Raw genomic sequence first — 18,757 nt, 5'->3', positions numbered from 1 at the left:
TAAAATACAAATATTTATAAGGTTACTCTAGGTATATTACTTGGTGTCAAAAGATTTCTATATAAAAAAATTATTTTCTCTGCTTGTCTAAACACATAACAAACACGAGTTACAATATTTACTCAGGCAAACATGAGAAACAAACTGATCTTTCCTTTTATCATGTCTAATGTGATGAAAACAAGCATAGCTATCAAAGCAAAGCGTGCGGAGCAAGTAACAATACCTAAACAACTTTCTCTTTCATCACCAAAGTAGGAGTGCTGATGTGTATGTTATAGCATCATTCTCAAAGCCAGCGTGTTTACACATCCATCAGCACATTCATGTTTACTCAGACATTGCTTTTACATTTGCTTACTTCAGAATGGCTGTAAAATGAATACATTTTTTAATTTATTTTTTGCGTGATCATCTATGTCATTTCCGGTCATGGATTTTACTCATTAACAGAGTGTATTTTACTGGGTTTAACTCATAGAGATTGTTTCCTTGTATACAGGACATGTTGCATCTGTGCTTTTAGGACCTGCTGTCACCAGGAGTGCCCTCTAGTAGACATGGAATATTTTTTTATTTTTTTTAAATAATAATTTTAAAGGTGTACATAGACTTTAAAAAGACACAAGAGGCATTTCTACATACCTTTTATTATTTTTATTTATTTAAAAAAAAAAAAAAAAAAACAAGCGTACCATATACATAAGTGGAAATGTTTTACAGAACAAAAGAATTTCATATATCATGATTTCTGGTCTAATTGAATGTAGTCATGCAGTAAAAACAATTTACATTTTTACAAGAATATAACTGACTTAAAAGTCAATTAGTAGGTAAATCTATAAAGCCTATACATATCTGGGAAATTAAAATAAGGACTTTTGGTGAAGTGACAGCCACTAAAGGAGGAAATTTCCGACGAATCTGGGAAAATGTTTTGATTATTGAAGTAAAGCATGTGCATCTCCATTTACACATTTAAGAATGAAGTTGAGCACTGCCATGACCTTTTATATCTTAAATCCATTACTACCGTAGTACCTTGTTGCATATTTAGCCATTTCCAATCTGAGCAGAAATTTGATTGCCTGACTGCCACCTGCAAAATACAAAACGATTGCTCTTTTTTTTCAATCTGAGAGAGTATATAACAGGGTTTCCTAATGAATTCAGAGTAATCATTATAGCACTGACGTTCCGAAACACAAACATACTTGTTTTTAACTCTTCTGAGCAAACTGTGTATATTACATCCCACAGAACTCCACCGAAGAAAGGAGCATAAGACACCACCGCGAGGATCCAGACAAAAATACAGGTCTTGGCTACTTGTATTTCAGCAGCTTTAAAGGTTCCATCATGCTGCCCGTGTGCCAACATGCAAAGCTTTTGCTTTCGTAAAATTAAAATGATTCCAATATAGCATATGAGAGGAAAGAAAAATGCAACAATGCAATTAGGTATAGTGATGAAAACCAAATAGTCAATGCAGAAAGGTCCATAGAGAGTAGATACGTTTCCATCCTTTTTCAAACAGTCCCATCCTAATAAAGGCAGACAACCAAGAATAATAGCTACCGTCCAAGTAATGAATACTGTTAACAAAATATGGTTCCTGGAAACGCCATATTTTAATTTGGTGCTTCCAGATACTGTCAAATAGCGCTCAATTCCAATACTTACTAAGTTGTATATTGTAGATAATATGGAAATGGTGTAAGAGACATAGGCAATAAGGATCTTCCAGGTACCGATTATAGTATTGTTAGGTTCGGTTATAAACAGCAGAGAGATCCAGAAGCCAGATAAGCTCGCCAGCAGGTCCGATACAGCCAAGTTGCAAAAAAGTATAAAAATACATTTTGGATAGTCTCTTGAAAATGCTATAGTAATGATCACAGCAGAGTTAAAGATGACGGACACTAAATTTGTAAGCATTTGAGAAATTCCTAGTGCAAGAACAACATTTGGACTCCATATATCTGAGCTATTCAGTTCTCCACCAGTGCAGTTCAAAATGTCATTCATGGTTTTGCTGCGATATGTATATTGCTTCAATATGCGTTAGTCCATAGAAATCATCATAGCCAATCTACATGTTTAATGACTCGCCTTAATACAACTCTTTAATCTTAAACCTCATACCCTGCAGAAATTAAATATTAACCCTGTCTATTTTAAAAGACAGCTACTAAAATTAGAGTTGCTAAGCGGAGTGCAGAAAGCAGACATTATCTTCTTGTCATTTTCCACATTTTACCTTATCTAGGCTAAGAGATTTGCTGGTACATAATAGCAGGAAATTACTGTTTGCAAAGCAGCAGACTTGATAATAAAAATAACAGAACTAATTAAAAGTAAATCTGCCACAAACTATATACATTAGTGTATCCATCTTTCCTTTGATCGATTGCAATGGACATCTCTGGGGGTCATTTGTTGCAAATTTGTAGGAGAAATGTACCAGACCTTTGCAACTGTTATGGGGCCCTTGGAAAGAGGTCTCTCTGGTCTGTCTTTGATACAGAGTTCTAAGAACATGTGCAAAACTTCCATCTCCAAAAGAACTGCAAACAAGAGGTGGGCAATGGGCCCCACCGTCATAAAAAACATAAAACATTAGGTCATCTTTCATCTCTGCTTTTATTCTTTAACCCCTTCCCGCCACAGCCATTTTTCAGATTTTCATTTTAGTTTTTTCCTCCCTACCTTCCAAAAGCCATAACTTTTTTTATTTTTCCGTCGATATAGTCCTATGGGGCTTGCTTTTTGCGGGTCGAGTTGTAGTTTTACGTACCACCCTTTATTGTGCCATATAATGTACTAGAAAACGGGGGAACGATGATTTGTGGGGTAGAAAATGGAAAAATCAGCGATACCTCCATATTTTTTGCACTTCGTTTTTACGGAATTCACTGTGCAATTAAAACAACATGTTAACTTTATTCTGTGGGTCAATACGATTACAGCGATACCAAATATATATAGTTTTTTCTATATTTTACTACTTTTACAAGTAAAAACCTAAGTGTAAAAAATAATATTTATTTTGTATCGCCAAATTCCGAGAGCCATAACTTTTTTATTTTTCCGTCAATTAAGTGGTATGAGGGCTTATTTTTTTGTGGGATAAGCTAGTTTTTAATGATACCATTTTGATCACATTTTCATCACTTTTAGGCTGGATTCACACGAACGTTGCGTTTTTGCGCGCGTGAAAAACGCGCCGTTTCGGTTGCGTGGAGTTGCGTGTGGCATCCGTTTGGGCAGCGTGATAGCGTATTTAACGCACATATGGCATGCGTTTTTTACGCGCGTCAAAACAACGGAGGGTGGAGTAATGGAGAGGGCAGCCTACAAAAAGACACCTTCTCGAACACCTGCTTGCTGTGAGCACATGTTCGCATCAAGATTTCACGTTACCTCACACTTTGGCCCGTGTTTGTTGTTTTTGGGTGGTTTTACAGGTAAAAAAAACTACAATATGCCCTTGACTCCGCTGGGCCGTGTGCTGCTAGCATGGATGGTTTCTAGGAGATTTGGTGAACGCCGACCCATGCTTGAGGAGGGAACCCGTAGAAGAGGGAGGATTTGGGTTCATCCACTTGTGGCCCAGCGCAGCTCCAAAGGCCATTTTCATACTCTATATGAGGACCTTCGCAGCCACCCTGAGAAATTTCGATCGTTTTGCCGCATGTCTGTGTTGACTTTTGATATTCTACTGGAGCAGATTCGCGCAGGCATAACCTACACGGACACCAATATGCGGCGCTGCATTTCCCCCGAGGAGCGACTCCTAGTGACGTTAAGGTATGTGTGTTTAAAACTATTGCTGCTTACAGGCTGGTGTGTGGTTGTCATGTCCTCCAGCACGCTTATTTGTGTTGTGTGTTTTTGCATCTCGCCCATGTAGATTTCTAGCTACCGGAAACAGCTATCATTCGTTACATTTCGTATTCCTTCTTGGAGTGAGCACAATTTCGGCCATTGTCACAGGCACCTGTGTTGTGTTGTGGCTGCGATTGAAGGCCACAGTGATGCCGCAGCCGACGACAGACCACTGGCTTTCCATTGCATCAGACTTTATCACCACCACCCAATTTCCTAATTGTATTGGTGCCCTAGACGGGAAGCATATTCGGGTCAAGCCCCCCCACTCCGGATCCCGATTCTATAACTACAAACAGTATTTTTCAATCGTCTTGTTGGCCCTGTCCGACAGCAATTATTGTTTTACCATTGTACATATAGGGTCCTATGGAAGCTCAGCTGATGCCCGCATCTTTCGTACATCCCGGATGGGCCATCGTCTGATGTGCAATCTGCTCTCGGTGCCGACCCACCTGCCTGGCTCGCGAGGACCACCAGTCCCTTATGTGATCGTGGCAGATGAGGGTTTTGGACTCACAAGTCAAGTAATGCGCCCATTTGCTCGAAGAGGCTTGGACGACCGCCGGCGCATATTCAATTACCGGCTTAGCAGAGCACGCCGATGTGTGGAATGTGCATTTGGCATAATGTCCTCCAAATGGCGTGTTTTCCTCACCACCATGCAACTGACGCCGCTAAATGTCACCCGTGTCATACAAGCGTGTGTCGTGCTTCATAATTTTTGTCGCATACATGATGGGGGTTGTGATGCCGAATATATTCAGCAAAATGTTTCCTCAACAACCATTCCACTGCCAATTCCACTTGGAAGGGCGCAAACATCGGGAATACGAGTACGCAACATATTTGCACAATATTTTGACAGCCCGGATGGAGCTGTGCCATGGCAGGAGGATGTTCTGTGAGGGCTGTCCTAGTTGAGATTAGTGGGCCACAGTAGCATTTTTCTGTCACTTTTGTTGTTCTTTGGGGAGGGGATATTTTGATTCGGCACTCGCAAGACATGAGGACCCTTGACGTGGGTTGCGAGCTTATATCTTTGGTGGTTTTCCTTTTTACGTTAAATCTCCTCTAGACAAATTAGCTTGGGAGGCCGGTTGCCTTAGCCCTTGGTCACTAATTCCATGACAAAAATCATTTGTTCCCCATTTCTCACACGACTGCAATGCAGGCGAGGGCAATATGAGGAATGGAGGTAAACCACCAAAGACAAACTAATACCTCAATCATGGCATGCTACACTCTTGCTCCACCGGCCTAATTTGTGAACATTACATAAAAGAATGTTTGGGGGAACCTGGGTTCCAACACATAAATGGAGGCAAACACATATAATCTGACTTGCAAACAGCATAACCATTTAATCTGTTATTTCAAAAGTAAACTGTGACCAGCAACCAGCAGCCATAAAAACATATACAACGCACCAACATGATGCTACATAAACAAACTGGGACTTCCATGTTTACATCACCACATAGAAACAGCCGTCATCGGCCTACACACTTCTATAAATCAGGATACCTGTGTGAGGGAGACTGTTGGCTCTGCATTTCAGCACCACTATACTGTCCCTGGGCCTGCTGAGGATGTTCCTCAACAGCATAGTGGTGCTGATACTGAGGGTTGAGCCCTGCCGGGGGGCCCTGGACAAAGGGAGGCTGGGGTCTGACGTAGGGGGGGAAAGGGCGCTCGCGAGGCACCACATGACCTGGTGACATTACGCTCACCATCGGCCGTTGGTACTGTGGCTGTGGAAAGGTGCGAGCAGGCTGGGAAGGGAGAGGAGCAGTAGAGGTCAGGCAATCTTCAGGCAATCCACGCCATTGCTCTACTACCTGGAAGCATTGCCGTGGATTGTTAGGAGGAGTGGCAGAGTCAATGATAGCAAGGATGGCCCCTTGGACGCGTGCCATCCGGTAGTCCGGTACTCGCCGAAGTAGTGGCGCTATGGTACGGCCAAAAGCGTCACATCCATCCTCCTCCGCACAGCGCCTAAGGTACTCCAGGACTCTGGAATCCACGTTGGCACCTGCTGGGGCAACCTGGGTGCACCGGCGTCTGGCTGGTGGCGTCCGGGGATTGTCCAGGCCCGGTGGCAGCTGGGGTTGGCTGCTTAACTGGGTGGCTGCTTGTGTTTGCGTGCGGTCGGGGGTCAAGGGCAGCACGGGATGTTGTTCCGTGACCTGCTGCGACTCCACATGGCCAGCCTCCTCCTCGGTGTCATTGAGATTATCACTGCATCTGCCAGAAACATTTAGCGTTACTCATTTGACCATGTCCACAAGGGCCATACAGCTTTTTATACAGGCTATGCAGTGAACACACACATGTCATCAATGTACTGTCAGTACTTACGGTCGCATCTCCATAATGTCCTTGAGAAACATCAGCTGTTTCATATATATATACACGGGCGTTTTTTGGACGCCCCATCCCCACTTCGCCCTCTATTTCCATATTCCCTCCTGAACTGATCCCGACAGCTCCTCCACCGTGTTTTAACATCATCAACTGGACATAGGAACAGGAGACAGACAACAAAATGAGACCATGTGACCTTACGGACAACTTCACCTGTCCCAAACGTTGCTATACTTAAAGGAACAGTGTCATCACCCAAAAAAATTTTCATATGTTCAAGATGTTAGTGCTTTATTAAAAACGTTTATATTTATTTGTGTGTTTGTGTTTTACTTTTTCTTATTTTTACACTTTTTCTTCCCTATGGGGGCTGCCATTTTTTGTTCCATTTCTGTCTGTGTCGATTAACGACACATACAGACATGGAATACGGCAGCCACAGTCCCATAGGGACTGCGAACGGCTCCCGTCCCATTGACTTCAGTGTACGGCGTCTGTGTGGGAACTGCGCATGCACCGCTCCCACACAGTCCAATTCGAAATTGGCGCCGTCCGGCGCCATTTTCCTGTGGACCGGAAGTCGCGGCCGGACAGTAATATTACTACTTCCGGTCGCGGCTTCCGGATTTGTGCACTTGGACCAGCGGCAGCAAACGTAGCGGACGGGCCGGAGGGAGCCGCGGCGGCAGGAGCAGGTAAGAGATTTCAATGTATGTTCGTGTTTGTGTGTGTTTACTACTGTATGTAAACCTACTACACTGTGTGTTAGCTCAAAAAATGGCGACACGCAGTGTAGGAGGTTACACCGTTCAAACCCCTCGTTTATCCCGGCACTAGCCAGGATAAAGGAGGGGGGGATGCTGAGAGCTCACTAGAGCAAGGGCTTTTAACCCAATGTTGCAATGCTGCAATTTTGGGAATAGCTCCATCTAGTGACCAAAAATGGGTAGTATTATAAATTAGAATTAATTTATAATATTTCCTGACTATTTCCTGACTCGTGAAAAAAATAAAAAAAATTTGAACAATGTTTAATCACCCACACACTAAATGTTTAATTTTTTTTAAAAAAACATGTTTTTCTGGCAACACATTCCCTTTAAAACACAACCACACATTAAACACTGGCCTATAAATGAAGCAGTGCCACACCCGCGACCAAGCACAGTACAGAACATGTGAAACACAAGGATATACACTACAGCATGGCCGATTGCATTAGCATCAATTGAGATCAGCGCTTACCTATGCTTTTGCGGTCTCTTGTGGTACTTTTATCCCACTCCTGCCCAAATAGGCTATGCGCGACCTCATCCCAGGCTACCTCCTTGCCCATGCGGTCATGGTAGGCCTCTGCGTTCGTGTTCCACAACTGGGGTCTGTCATGGACCAAGCATATAAGTTTTTCCACATCGCACGCACGTGGCATTGCTGCAGATGTCAGTTTAAACTGTGCGCATGTGCTCAGAAAGTGAAAAGCCACTTCCTGGTTTGTAGTTGTTTTGTCTAGTCTGCTCAACTCATTTACATAGACTTAACAAGTGTTGCGTGAAAAACGCTGTGCGTACGGAGGTGCTTCCGTGTGCCCTGCGTTGTTTTCACGCACCCATTGACTTCAATGGGTGCGTGATGCGTTGAAAACGCTGAATCAACGGACATGTCGTGCCTTTTTGGCAACGGAGCAACGCTGCGCAAAAACCACGCACATGTCTGCACGGCCCCATAGACTAATATAGGTCCGGGCACCGCGCGTGAAAATCACGCGCGTTGCACGCGCGTATTTTACGTTCGTCTGAATAAAGCCTTAATTTCATTTTTTGTGGGAGATGAGGTGACCAAAAAAATAGAGATTCTGGCGTTTACAATCTTTTTTTTTTACGGCGTTCACCGTGCGGGTTAAATAATGATATATTGTAATAGTTCAGACTTTTATTGATGCGGCGATACCAATTAGTTTTTTTTTTCTTTTTTACTATGCTCTAGGGGGGAAATGGGAAAAGTTTTTTTTTTTTTAAGTTTTAATTGTAATTTTTTTTAAAAATAATTTTAACTTTTTTTTATTAGTCCTAGGGGACTTCAACCAGCGATCGTTAGATCACTTGCAGTATATGCAGTATTGCAGTATATCGTGATTCTGACAGGCTTCTATTGAGCCCTGCCGGAGGCAAGGCTTAATAGGAGCACAAAGATGGCGGACCTGGGGGCCTTTATTAGGCCCCCAGGCAGCCATAGCAACCATTGCCACCCCGTAGCGTCCGTCAGAAAAAAACACCATCCGGTATTTTTCCCTCATTCTTCGGAACTTTGCACTGCGCATGCGCTGAAATGTACATACGCAGTGCAAAGGAAGAATTGGCTGCGGCCGGGCATACTTTCAGATTCCGCTTGAATCCGTGGAACCTGGAATTATTCAGGCCGCTGCCAAGTGGCCAATATGAGGTCAGTGAGTGGACCAATCCAGTCACCTGACGTGTCATCTGACCTCACCTCAGCGTCATGAGGTCAGGTGACTCAGGTCAGGTGACTGGACTGGTCCACTCCCAGGCCTTCACCGACCCCAGTCAGAAGTGGACCTGTCACCTCCGCCGCTGTGCCACATGACCTCCTCGTCTCCTCCTATGGTGAGTCACGTTAGGCAAAGCAGAGAGAGGTAGCAGTAGGCTACTGCTCCACTCTGTTTGCAGTGTGACACTAAGAGCAAGGGTGTGGCACTAAGAGCAAGAGGGGGAGTGTTGCACTAAGAGCAAGAGGGGAGGGGGAGTGTGGCACTAAGAGCAAGGGGGGAGAGCGGCACTAAGAGCAAGGGGGGAGTGTGGCACTAAGAGCAAGGCGGAACGTGGCACTAAGAGCAAGGGTGGGAGGGTGGCACTAAGTGCAAGGGGGAGTGTGGCCCTAAGAGCAAGGGAGGGGAGAGTGGCCCTAAGAGCAAGGGAGGGGAGAGTGGCCCTAAGAGCAAGGGAGGGGAGAGTGGCACTAACAGCAAGGGGGGAGTGTGGTGCTAAGAGAAGGGGGAGTGTGGCACTAAGAGAAAGGAGTGTGTAGCACTAAGAGAAGGGGGAAGTGTGGCACTGAGAGAAAGGGGGGGAGTATGGCACTAAGAGAAAGGGGGGGAGTGTGACACTAAGAGATAGAGGGTGTGGCACTGAGAGAGAGGGGAGCATGGCACTAAGAGAAAAAGGGGGGTAGCACTAAGAGCAAGGGGGGGGTGTTTGGCACTAAGAGCAAGGGGCGGTTTGGCGCTAAGAGAAAGGGGGGTTTGGCACTAAGAGGAAGGGTGTGTGGCACCAAGAGAAAGGGTGTGTGGCACCAAGAGAAAGGGGAGTGTGGCACTAAGAGCAAGGGGAGGGGTGTGGCACTAAGAGCAAGGGGGGTGTTTGGCACTAAGAGCAAGTGGGGATTGGCGCTATTTACAAAGGGGGAGCTGTGTGGCGCTATCTACAAGGGGGAGCTGTGTGGCGCTATCTACAAGGGGGGGCTGTGTGGCGCTATCTACAAGGGGGGGCTGTGTGGCGCTATCTACAAGGGGGAGCTATGGCACTATCTACAAGGGGGGAGCTGTGTTGCCTGAATTTCTGAAGTGGAGATTGGCAACCCTGGTCGCCCCCTCTTTCTAACGATTTAAATGCTGTGGTCGCTATTGACCGCGACATTTAACGAGTTAAACGAGCGGGACCGCGCTAGAGCGTGATCCCGCTTCGTTACTCTGAAGTGTCGGGGGGAGTGTGGCGCTAAGAGAAGGGGGGAGTGTGGCGCTAAGAGAAGGGGGGAGTGTGGAGCTAAGAGTAAGGGAGGGGAGAGTGGCCCTAAGAGCAAGGGGGAGAGTGTGGCACTAAGAGCAAGGGAGGGGAGAGTGGCACTAAGAGCAAGGGGGAAAGTGTGGCGCTAAGAGCAAGGGGAGAGTGTGGCACTAAGAGAAACGGGGGAAGTGTGGCACTAAGAGAAAGGGGGTGTGGCACTAAGAGAAGGGGACAGTGTGGCACTAAGAGAAAGGGGGGGAAGTGTGGCACTAAGAGAAAGAGTGTGTGGCACTGAGACAGAGGGGAGCGTGACACTAAGAGAAAAGGGAGGTAGGACTAAGAGCAAGAGGGGTTTGGCACTAAGAGCAAGGGGGTGTTTGGCACTAAGTGAAAGGGGGCGTTTGGCACTAAGAGCAAGGGTGTGTGGCACTAAGAGCAAGGGGGTGTTTGGCACTAAGAGCAAGGGGGGATTGGCGCTATTTGCAAAGGGGCTGTGTGGCGCTATCTACAAGGGGGTACTGTGTGGCGCTATCTACAAGGGGGGAGCTGTGCGGCGCTATCTACAAAGGGGGCTGTGTGGCGCTATCTACAAGGGGGAGCTCTGGCGCTATCTACAAGGGGGAGATGTGTGGCGCTATCTACATGGAGGGAGCTGCGTGGCGCTATCTACAAGGGAGGAGCTGTGTGGCGCTATTTACAAGGGGGAGATGTGTGGCGCTATTTACAAGGTGGAGCACTGTGGCGCTATCTACAAGGGGGAGCTGTGTGGCGCTATTTACAAGGGGGGCTGTGTGTGGTGCTATCTACAGGGGGCACGGTTACCGATGTGGCACTTTTATTGTGTCGAGCACTGAGGGATCATTATTACCATCTTGACCACTGGAATACGAGTTTGTTTAGAGGATAGGGTATTGGTGGGGAAGGTGCTGAAAAAGCGAGAAACCAAGATGTCCGTGTGTCAAATTCTGCAGTCGAGTCGTGGCTGGAATAAGTCGTCACAGTGGTCTGGGCGGGATGGAGGAAAAAAAGGGAAAGTGAACGACTAATCAGAGAGAACATCACCTAAGTTAGTGGGGGAAAGCTACAAGCGGAGCTGTGACTGGTGAGTTACTTCTAGAACACTGCACAGGCAATGATTTTGTAATGGGTCCGTAAAAATTTTGATCTGTCCGTGATTTTTAGCTCAGTTGTCCAGAAATTTCTGAAGTGGAGGTTGGCAACCCTGGTCGCCCCCCTATTTCTAACGATTTAAATGCAGCAGTCGCTATTGACCGCGACATTTAACAAGTTAAACGAGCGGGACCGCGCTCGAGCGTGATCCCGCTCGTTACTCTGAAGTGTCGACTGTGACATACTCCGTGAGCCCGTTCCATACTTCCCCTACCCGACTTTGGGGTATGGATATGTCAAATGTCGGGAAGGAGTTAAAAGTCATTTTATAGTGCTAAATGAAAGACCTTTTAGTATTTGAGGTAGGGCATTCCACAGTGTAACTACTCTAACTGTAAAGAAACCTTTTCTAATATTGAGGTCTAAAACGCCGTTCCTCCAAACATACATAAAATGTCCCCTGGTCTTTTGTACACTTCATGGAATAAATAAATCATGTGGCAGTTCTTTGTGTTGACCACACATATATTTATACATGTTAATAATGTATCTCTAAGGTGCCTTTTCACCTCTAAAGCGTCTTTTTTCGAAGCTGAACAAGCCCTCTTTTTCTAGCATCTCACTGTAAGAGAGAACTCCCATCTCATTTAATAGTCTAGTTGCCCGCCTTTGAACTTTTTCTAGCTCTGCTATATCATTTTTACCATGTGGAGATCAAAATCTAATGCCATATTCAAGATGTGGTCTTACAAGAGATTTTTAGAGTGGCAATATTACATTGGGTTCACAGGTTTCTAGGTCTCCTTTTATACACCATAAAATCTTATAAGCTTTTGCAGCTACTGCTTGACATTGAGTACTGCTGCTTAGCTTACTTGTAATCAAAATACCCAGGTCCTTCTATTGTTCCATTATCCCCAGTTTTGTTTCATTTAACCCCTTTCTTCTTTAGCCACTTTTGACCTTCCTGACAGAGCCTCATTTTTCAAATCTGACATGTTTCACTTTATGTGGTAATAACGTCGGAATGCTTTTACCTATCCAAGCGATTCTGAGATTGTTTTCTCGTGACACATTGGACTTTATGTTACTGGCAAAATGTGCTCGATATGTTCAGTTCTTATTTGTGAAAAACACCAAAATTTAGCAAAAAATTGCAAAGATTAGCATTTTTCTCAACTTAAATGTATCTGCTTGTAAGACAGGCAGTTAAAACACACAAAATTGCTGCTAATTAACATCCCCCATATGTCTACTTGGCATCATTTTTTGAACATCCTTTTATTTTTCTAGGACGTTTCAAGGCTTTGAACTTTAGCAGCAATTTCTCACATTTTTAAGAAAATTTCAAAAGGCTATTTTTACAGGGGCCAGTTCAGTTGTGAAGTGGCTTTGAGGGCCTTATATATTAGAAACGCAAAAAAAGTCACCCCATTTTAAAAACTTCACCCCTCAAAGTATTCCAAAAATTTCTTAACCCTTTAAACTTTTCACAGGAATTAAAGCAATGTAGGGGTGAAATGTACAAATTTCATATTTTTTTGCAGAAATTAATTTTTAATCCAATTTTCTTTATAACACAGAAAGTTTTACAAGAGAAATGCAACTCAATATTTATTGCCCAGGTTCTGCAGTTTTAAGAAATATCCCACATGTGGCCGTAGCGTGCTACTGGACTGAAACACCGGCCTCAGCAGCAAAGGAGCACCTAGTGGATCTTGGGGCCTTATTTTTATTCGAATATATTTTAGGCACCATGTCAGGTTTGAAGGGCTCTTGCAGTGGCAAAACAGTGGAAATACCCCAAAAGTAATCCCATTTGGGAAACTACACACCTCAAGGAAATTATCTAGGGGTATAGTGAGCATTTTGACCACACAGGTTTTTTACAGAAATTATTGAAAGTAGGCCGTGAAAATTAAAATCTAAATTTTTTCAAAGAAAATGTAGGTTTAGCGATTTTTTTTCTCATTTCTACAAGGTCTAAAGGAGAAAAAGCACCGCAAAATTTGTAAAGCAATTTCTCACCAAGTAAAACAATACCCCACATGTGGTCATAAATGGCTGTTTGGACACACGGCAGGGCTTTGAAGGGATGGAGCACCATTTGGCTTTTGGAGTTCACATTTAGCAGGAATGGTTTGTGGAGGCCATGTCAGATTTACAAAGCCCCTGAGGGGACAAAACAGTGGAAACCCCGCACAAGTGACCCCATTTTGTAAACTACAGCCATTGAGGAAATTATCTAGGGGTATACTGAGCTTTACAGAAATTATTGAAAGTAGGCCGTGAAAATAAAAATCAAAATTTTTTCAAAGAAAATGTAGGTTTAGCTAATTTTTTCTAATTTCCACAAGGACTGAAGGAGAAAAAACACCGCAAAATTTGTAAAGCAATTTCTACCGAGTAAAACAGTACCCCACATGTGGTAATAAACGGCTGTTTGGACACACGAGCTTAGAATGGAAAGAGTGCTATTTGGCTTTTGGAGATCACATTTAGCAGGAATGGTTTGCGGAGGCCATGTCGCATTTGCAAAGCCCCTGAGGGGACAATACAATGAAAATGCCCAAAAAGTGACTCCATTTAGGAAACTACACCCCTTGAGGAATTCATCTAGGGGCGTAGTAAGCATTTTGACAACATAGGTGTTTCATAGAATTTATTAGAATTGGGCAGTGAAAATAAAAACAATCCTTTTTCTTCAATAAGACGTAGCTTTAGCGCAAAATTTTTCGTTTACTCAACAAATAAAGGAAAAAAAGAACCCAACATTTGTAAAGCAATTTCTCCCGAGTACAGCAATACGTACATATGTGGTCATAAACTGCTGTTTGGGCACACGGCAGGACTCAGAATGGAAGGAGCGCCATTTGGAGTGCAGATTTTGCTGGATTGGTTTCTGGGCGCCTGTGGGACCAAAACACTGGAAACCCCACAGAAGTGACCCCATTTTGGAAACTACACCCTCAATGCATTAACCTAGTGGTGTAGTGAGCATGTTAACCCTGCAGGTTTTTTGTAGAAATTAGTGTGCACTCGATGTTGCAGAGTGAAAATGGGATTTTTTCCATAGATATGCCAATATGTGGTGCCCAGCTTGTGCCACCATAACAAGACAGCTCTCTAATTATTATGCGGTGTTTCCCGGTTTTAGAAACACCCTACATGTGGCCATAATCTTTTGCCTGGACATTCGACCAGGCTCAGGAGTGAAAGCGTGCTATGCGAAATTGAGGCCTAATTTGTTGATTTACAAAGTATTGGTTCACAATTGCAGAGGCTCAGATGTGAAATAATAAAAAGAAACTCCTGAGAAGTGACCCCATTTGGAAACTGCACCCCTCAAGGCATTTATAAAGGGGTGTAGTGAGCATTTTCACCCCACAGGTCTTTTCCATAAATGAATGCGCTGCGGATGGTGCAAATTAAAAATTGATATTTTTCCCTAGATATGCCATTTCAGTGGCAAATATGTAATGCCCAGCTTATGCCACTGGAGACACACACCCCAAAAATTGTTAACAGGAAGGAAACTGCTGTTAGGGCACACTGTAGGGCTCAGATGGGAGAGAGCGCCATTTGGCTTTTGGAGAGCAGATTTTGCTTGGTAGTAGATTTGTTTGAGTATTACTGGTGTTTCCATTTATAATGTGGGGGTACATGTAAGCTGGGCAGAGTACATCAGGGGCATAGTCAGGTGGTATAATAATGGGGTAAAAAAACAATAAAATAATCCATAGATGTGTGTTACGCTGTGAAGCAATCCTTTCTGCACAGGCCGGTGTCACACTGATATATGGCGTCCTTTCTTACTCCCCTTTTGGTCCACACTCCGCACCTTTGCAGTTTGGGGAATTTTGCTGGGAAAGTGTTGTCCTGGTATAATACGGGCACCCTCGCCTCCAGCGGATATGTTTGGGCCCTCCCCTTCCTGGTTCCCTAATTTTAGGTGGTTGATAAATCGCCTCTTGAAACAGAAGAAATGTTCCCCTCGGGCTGGCACAACTGCATATTTTTTATGTCCTGATTTATTGGAGCCATAACTAATTTTATTTTTTCATAGACGTAGTGGTATGAGGGCTGTTTTTTTGCGGGACGAGCTGTAGCGATTATTGGTACCATTTTGGGGTACATGCGACTTTTTGATCACCTTTTATCCTATTTTTTGGGAGGCCAGGTAAACAAAAAACCGCAATTCTGGCATAGCTTTTTTAGTTTGTTTTTTATACAGCGTTCACCATGCGTTATAAATTACATATTAACTTTATTCTGCGGGTCAGTACGATTCCGGCGATACCGAATTTATAGCACTTTTTTATGTTTTACAACTTTTTGCACAATAAAATTAGTTTTGTAAAAAGAATGTATTTTTTCCGTCGCCAAGTTGTGAGAACCATAACTTTTTAATTTTTTTGTCGACGGAGCCATATGAGGGCTTGTTTTTTGTGAGACAAGCTATAGGTTTTATAGGTACCATTTTTGGATACATGCAACTTTTTGATCACTTTTTATTCCAATATTTGTAGGGCAAAGTGACCAAAAAACAGAAACTCTGGTATAGTTTTTTACGGGTTTTTTTTACGCTGTTCACCGGGTGCAATAAATAATATTTTGATACCTCAGGCCATTATGGTCGCGGCGATACCAAATACGTATGGTTTATTATTTTTTCACTTTTTTTTTACACTTTTTTTCCAAGTCCCACTAGGGGACTTGAAGTTCCAACTGTCTGATGTTTTTTTTCTAATACATTGCGCTACCTACGTAGTGCAATGTATTAGATCTGTCAGTTACTCACTGACAGCAAGCCGATTAGGCTTCACCTCCCGGCGGGGCCTAATTGGCTTCTGTAGTGGCAGAGCAGGAGGCCATTGTGTCTCCTGTTGCCATAGCAGCAGTCGCCAGTGCCTGTCAGGGCTGGCGATCTGCTAGCAACAGCTAAGATGCAGCAATCACTTGCGATTGCTGCATCGAAGGGGTTAATGGCAGGGATCGGAGCTAGCTCCGGTTCCTGCCATTACAGGTGGATGTCAGCAGTAACATACAGCTGACTTCCACCGCTGTTGACGCCATATCAGCTCCTGAGCCGGCGCCATCTTGCCGGCGGCTATTAAAGCCAATCAGGCTCCGCCGCCGGGCGGATCTTGACCGGCTTCCATGCTAGGCAGACCGGGAGGCCAGTATTAGGCCTCCGGTTGCCATTGCAGCCACCGGAACCCATTCAATTTCATTGCTGGGGTTCCGATGAGCTGCAAACACCTTAAGTGCAGTACTCATGTTTGAGCGCTGCACTTAAGGGGTTAATGGCGGGGATCGAAGCTAATTTCAGTCCCTGCCATTACAGCCAGATGTCAGCTGTAAGATACAGCTGAGATCTGGCGATGATGGCACTGGCTCAGCTTCTGAGCCCGTGCCAAACATGTGGCGTATGGATACGGCAATTTGCGGGAAGTCATAGCTTTCCATGGCGTACCCATATGGCAAATGTCGGGAAGGGATTAATGTATATGCAATAATACCAATACTGCGGCGAAGGGTACAATACTTTACATTTATCAACATTACGTTTCATCTGCCGCCTTCTTGCTCATACTGCCAGCTTATCAAGGTCTTTCTGTAACATTTTACAATAAAGCTCAGATTTATGTATCCTGCAAAGTTTTGTACAGTATAATCAGTAAAAACGGACACTTACTTTCAATAGTTTCATTAATAAAACATATTAAAAAGAATTGGGCCAAACACAGATCCCTGTGGTACCTCACTGGTAACATCAGCCCATTTTGAGTGTCTACCTGTAATTCTTCTCATCCCGTCGTGCCTTTCTCTTCAGAGATGCCAGCACATGCGGCCGTCTTGTCCCGCAGTGTCCGCAGTGACCTCTAGGGTGCGCGCATGAGCTCAGTCCAGCCTTAAAGAGCAAGAGCGCACACATGTGTGAGATTGAGCGGATTGCTCCAAGATCACCCTGGACTATAAGAAGGGCCCTGCCCCTTCCTTCATTGCCTGAGCGTTGTTTGTACCTTCCTGCGTTAGTCTTTGCAAATGGTCCCTTGAGTGTTCTCCAGTTCCCAGTGTTCCCGTTCCTGCTACCTGTATCCCGTGCTACCGTGTTCCTGTGCTGTACAGAGTTGGAGTCATGTTGTGTTGCCTGCTACACCCGCTGTGTTTCACCGCACCTATTATCTGCCAGAGTTCCATCCGAGCCTAAACCACCGCTACTGCCTGTATTGCCACAGGTACATTTATCCGAACTATAGACATTGACTTTGTTCCGTGTTTGGCCATCTGCTATACCGCTACGGCGGTACGGCCTAGTGGGTCCACATACCCACAGATCGTGACAGTACCATTTATTACAACTCTTTGTTTTCTGTCCCTTAACCAATTCTTAACCCATGTACATACATTTTCTCCCAGTCCATGCCCCGCTAGCTTCAGTACAAGACTGTTGTGAGGTACAGTATCAAATGCTTTTAAAAAATCCAGATATATCACATCAGCCACTTTACCAACATCCAGATTTGCACTTACACTACCGTTCAAAAATTTGGGGTCACCCAAACAATTTTGTGTTTTCCATGAAAACTCACACCTATATTTATCAAACGAGTTGCAAAATGACTAGAAAATATAGTCAAGACATTCACAAGGTTAGAAATAATGATTTTTATTTCAAATAATAATTTTCTCCTTCAAACTTTGCTTTCGTCAAAGAATGCTCCATTTGCAGCAATTACAGCATTGCAGACCTTTGGCATTCTAGCTGTTAATTTGCTGAGGTAATCGGGAGAAATTTCACCCCATGCTTCCAGAAGGCCCTCCCACAAGTTGGATTGGCTTGATGGGCACTTCTTGCGTACCATACGGTCAAGCTGCTCCCACAACAGCTCTATGGGGTTGAGATCTGGTGACTGCGCTGGCCACTCCATTACAGATAGAATACCAGCTGCCTGCTTCTTCCCTAAATAGTTCTTGCATAATTTGGAGGTGTGCTTTGGGTCATTGTCCTGTTGTAGGATGAAATTGGCTCCAATCAAGCGCTGTCCACAGAGTATGGCATGGCGTTGTAAAATGGAGTGATAGCCTTCCTTATTCAAAATCCCTTTTACCTTGTACAAATCTCCCACTTTACCAGCACCAAAGCAACCCCAGACCATCGCATTACCTCCACCATGCTTGACAGATGGCTTCATGCACTCTTCCAGCATCTTTTCCGTTGTTCTGGGTCTCACAAATGTTCTTCTGTGTGATCCAAACACCTCAAACTTCGATTCGTCTGTCCATAACACTTTTTTCCAATCTTCCTCTGTCCAATGTCTGTGTGCTTTTGCCCATATTAATCGTTTCCTTTTATTAGCCAGTCTCAGATATGGCTTTTTTCTTTGCCACTCTGCCCTGAAGGCCAGCATCCCGGAGTCGCCTCTTCACTGTAGACGTTGACACTGGCGTTTTTCGGGTACTATTTAATGAAGCTGCCAGTTGAGGACCTGTGAGGCGTCTATTTCTCAAACTAGAGACTCTAATGTACTTGTCTTGTTGCTCAGTTGTGCAGCAGGGCCTCCCACTTCTCTTTCTACTCTGGTTAGAGCCTGTTTGTGCTGTCCTCTGAAGGGTGTAGTACACACCGTTGTAGGAAATCTTCAGTTTCT

The 18,757-nt window shown here is 44.4% G+C and overlaps 1 long non-coding RNA gene across 1 annotated transcript in view; it reads right to left on the bottom strand.

Moving 5' to 3' along the window:
• Positions 1-5,226: 5,226 nt before the first annotated feature.
• LOC142742866 (uncharacterized) overlaps positions 5,227-18,757 on the bottom strand; it is a 28,786-nt gene continuing 15,255 nt past the window's right edge. Inside the window, exons 2-3 of the long non-coding RNA XR_012881451.1 lie at positions 6,250-6,405; positions 5,227-6,135 (exon numbers count right to left, since the gene is read on the bottom strand). This is a non-coding gene — a long non-coding RNA (uncharacterized LOC142742866). The remainder of the gene's footprint in view (positions 6,136-6,249; positions 6,406-18,757) is intronic.

This window comes from Rhinoderma darwinii, chromosome 2 (genome assembly GCF_050947455.1).
Source record: "Rhinoderma darwinii isolate aRhiDar2 chromosome 2, aRhiDar2.hap1, whole genome shotgun sequence".
In the NCBI taxonomy this organism is placed as follows: domain Eukaryota; kingdom Metazoa; phylum Chordata; class Amphibia; order Anura; family Rhinodermatidae; genus Rhinoderma; species Rhinoderma darwinii.
Note: the sequence above shows the minus strand (reverse complement) of the source record. Positions and strands in the feature narration are given on the sequence as shown.